We start from the raw sequence: 4,118 nt of genomic DNA, 5'->3' as shown, positions 1-4,118 counted from the left end.
ACACAGTTAATAACTAGAAATATAAAAATGTAAAGCTTTTAACACCAGTGTTTTAACACCAATGTTCTTTGTTCTTTCTACTCTACCAGTGTTATGTATTTATTTATTTTATTTATTTACTTTTCGAGACGGAGTCTCGATCTGTTGCCCAGGCTGGAGTGCAGTGGCTCAGTCTCAGCTCACTACAACCTCTGCCTCCCGGGTTCAAGTGATTCTCCTGCCTCAGCCTCCCAAGTAGCTGAGACTACTGGCGCATGCCACCACACTCAGCTAATTTTTTATATTTTTAGTAGAGATGGGGTTTCACTGTGTACTAGCCAGGATAGTGTCAATCTCCTGACCTCGCGATCTGCCCACCTCAGCCTCCCAAAGTGCTGGGATTACAGGCATAAACCACTGTGCCTGGCCACAGTGATTTTTTTTTTTTTTTTTTTGAGACGGAGTTTCGCTCTTGTTACCCAGGCTGGAGTGCAATGGCGCGATCTCGGCTCACCGCAACCTCCGCCTCCTGGGTTCAAGCAATTCTCCTGCCTCAGCCTCCTGAGTAGCTGGGATTACAGGCACACACCACCATGCCCAGCTAATTTTTTGTATTTTTAGTAGAGACGGGGTTTCACCTTGTTGACCAGGATGGTCTCGATCTCTCGACCTCATGATCCACCTGCCTCAGCCTCCCAAAGTGCTGGGATTACAGGCTTGAGCCACCGCACCCGGCGATTTTTTTTTTTTTTTAAGTAAAATTGTAGATACAGCAAATGCATAGATCTAAAGTGTACAGTTTAAAGAGCTTTGAAAAATCAATATACCAGTGTCACCACCAACTCACTAAGATAAAAGATATTTCCATGAACTCAAAGAGCACCCTCATGTCCTCTTCCACTTGATGTCCATCCCCTATTGACAACCATTGTCCTGATTTCTATCACCATAGATGAGTTTCATCCATTCTTCAACTTCATACAAAAAGAATCATTCTGCACCTGGAAAGAGGTGGAGAACAATAGGTGGATGGCGAGGAGCTGGAGAATAAAAGAAGGAGAATAGAGAAGCTGCTGGCTGAGAAAATGGCTGTTGATGGTGGGTGTGGGGACACTGGAGACTGGGAAGGTCGCTGGAACCACGTAAAGAAGTTCCTCAGGTGATCTGGACCCTTCACACACCCTGATTTCAAACCGAGCCCTGCATCTCTCCAGTTCTTGTTAGATACATGTAAAGTTCTAGTATTTGGAGCTGGTGGCTTAGGATGTGAGCTCCTGAAAAATCTGGCCTTGTCTGGTTTTAGACAGATTCATGTTATAGATATGGACACTATAGATGTTTCTAATCTAAATAGGTAGTTTTTATTTAGGCCTAAAGATGTTGGAAGACCTAAGGCTGAAGTTGCTGCAGAATTTCTAAATGACAGAGTCCCTAATTGCAATGTAGTTCCACATTTCAACAAGATTCAAGATTTTAATGACACTTTCTATCAACAATTTCATATTATTTTCTGTGGATTGGACTCTATCATAGCCAGAAGATGGATAAATGGCATGCTAATATCTCTTCTAAGTTATGAAGATGGTGTCTTAGACCCCAGCTCCGTTATCCCTTTGATAGATGGGGAGACAGAAGGTTTTGAAGGAAATGCCCGGGTGATTCTGCCTGAAATGACTGCTTGTAATGAATGCACTGGAACTTTATCCATCACAGGTTAATTTTCCCATGTGCACCACTGCATCTATGCCCAGGTGACCAGAACACTGTATTGAGTATGTAAGGATGTTGTAGTGGCCTAAGGAGCAGCCGTTTGGAGAAGGGGTTCCATTAGATGGAGATAATCCTGAACATATACAATGGATTTTCCAAAAATCCCTAGAGAGATCATCACAATATAATATTAGGAGTGTTACATATAAACTCACTCAAGGGGTAGTAAAAAGAATCATTCCTGCAGTAGCTTCCATAAATGCAGTCATTGCAGCTGTGTGTGCCATTGAGGTTTTTAAAATAGCCACAAATGCATTCATTCCCTTGAATAATTACTTGGTATTCAATGATGTAGATGGGCTGTATACATACACATTTGAAGTGGAGAGAAGGGAAAGCTGCCCAGCCTGTAGCCAGCTTCCTCGAAATATTCAGTTTTCTCCATCAGCTAAATTACAGGAGATTTTGGATTTTCTAACCAATAGTGCTTCTCTCCAAATGAAATCTCCAGCCATCACAGCCACCCTAGAGGGAAAAAATAGAACACTTTACTTCTAGTCGATAACCTCTATCGAAGAAGGAACAAGGCCAAATCTCTCCAAAACACTGGAAGAATTGGGGCTTTTTGATGTACAAGAACTGGAGGTTGCTGATGTCACCACACTGCAGACTGTACTATGCAAACTTCATTTTACTTCTTAAGGAGAATGTGCACATAATAGAAAACTCATGGAAATAATATACTTTGTGGATGCTAAGAAGTTTAATTGATGTCATTTTTAGCAATAATAGTGTTGCTGAGATTTGACTTTTTTAAATATAATGAACCACTCTTTTTTAACTTTGTAACTTTTCCTTGAAGACAGAATTTTGGTGTTGGTGATGGTAAGAATTTTCATTAATAATATGGGAGTTTTGAGTATTCTTAAAGTTTCTACTGAGCTTAAATGTTTTACCTCTACTTTGCATTGAAATTGTAGAATGTGGCCGGGCACGGTGGCGGAAGCCTGTAATCCCAGCACTTTGGGAGGCCGAGGCGGGTGGATCACGAGGTCAAGAGATCGAGACCATCCTGGTCAACATGGTGAAACCCCGTCTCTACTAAAAATACAAAAAATTAACTGGGCATGGTGGCACGTGTCTGTAATCCCAGCTACTCAGGAAGCTGAGGCAGGAGAATTGCCTGAATCCAGGAGGCGGAGGTTGCGGTGAGCCGAGATCGCGTCATTGCACTCCAGCCTGGGTAACAAGAGTGAAACTCCGCCTCAAAGAAAAAAAAAAAAAGAAAAGAAATTGTAGAATGTTTGTTAGAATCATTTCAATGGCTTCCTTACTGATCTCCCCACCTCCAATCTTTTTTACCTTTAAGCCTTTCTGTATACCTAACCTTTAGAATTTTTTTTAAAAACCAAAGAGTTCTGATCATATGACATTTGGTCTCCAAATCACTGGTTCTCAAGCTGTTTGGTATCAGGACCCCTTTGCACTCTTAAAAACTGTAGAGCTCATCATGCACAGTGGCTCATGCCTGTAATTCTATCACTTTAGGAGACTGAGGTGGGTGGGTGGATCATCTGAGGTCAGGAGTTCGAGACCAGCTTGGTCAATATGGTGAAACCACATCTCTACTAAAAATACAAAAATTAGCTGGGCATGGTGGCAGGTGCCTGTAATCCCAGCTACTTGGGAGGCTGAGACAGGAGAATCGCTTTAACCCAGGGGGCAGAGGTTGCTGTGAGCAGAGATTGTACCACTTTACTCTAGCCTGGGCAAAAGAGTGAAACTCCATCTAAAAAACAAAACAAAACAAAAAAACTGTAGAGCTTTACAATCTGACAAGAGAAAGAAATAAGGGACATCCAAGCTGAAAAGGAAGAAGTCAAATTATCCTTGTTTGCAGATGATGTGATCTTATATTTGGAGGAGCCCAAAGACTACACCAAAAACTATTAAAACTGTTAAAAAAAATTCAGTAAAGTTTCAGGATACAAAATCCACATACAAAAATCAGCAACATTTCTTTTCTTTTGCTTCTTTTTTTTTTTTTTTTTTTGAGACATAGTCTCACTCTGTCATTCAGTGCAGTGGCCCAGTCTCGGCTTGCCTCAACCTTCATCTCCTGGAAGAAGAATCACATGAGCTACAGAGGTGGAGGTTTCAATGAGCAGAGATCCCACCAGTGTACTCCAGCCTGGGTGACAGAGCAAGACCCTGTCTCAAAATAAATAAATAAACAAACAAACAACTGGACTCATGGAGATAGAGAATAGAATGGTGGTTACTAGAGGCTTGACAGGGTAGTTGTGGGGCAGGAGTGGGAGGGGGATGGTTAATGGCTACAAATAAATAGACGGAATAAGATCCAGTATTCAATAGCACAACGGGGTGACTAGTCAATAATAATGTAATTATACATTTCAAAATAACTA

General features: G+C 41.5%; 1 pseudogene; it reads left to right on the top strand.

Moving 5' to 3' along the window:
* The first annotated feature begins 1,001 nt into the window (after positions 1-1,001).
* On the top strand, positions 1,002-2,391 carry LOC101052718 (NEDD8-activating enzyme E1 catalytic subunit pseudogene; annotated as a pseudogene).
* The last annotated feature ends 1,727 nt before the right edge of the window (positions 2,392-4,118 follow it).

The sequence above is a fragment of the Saimiri boliviensis genome, chromosome 11, assembly GCF_048565385.1.
Source record: "Saimiri boliviensis isolate mSaiBol1 chromosome 11, mSaiBol1.pri, whole genome shotgun sequence".
In the NCBI taxonomy this organism is placed as follows: Eukaryota; Metazoa; Chordata; class Mammalia; order Primates; family Cebidae; genus Saimiri; species Saimiri boliviensis.
Note: the sequence above shows the minus strand (reverse complement) of the source record. Positions and strands in the feature narration are given on the sequence as shown.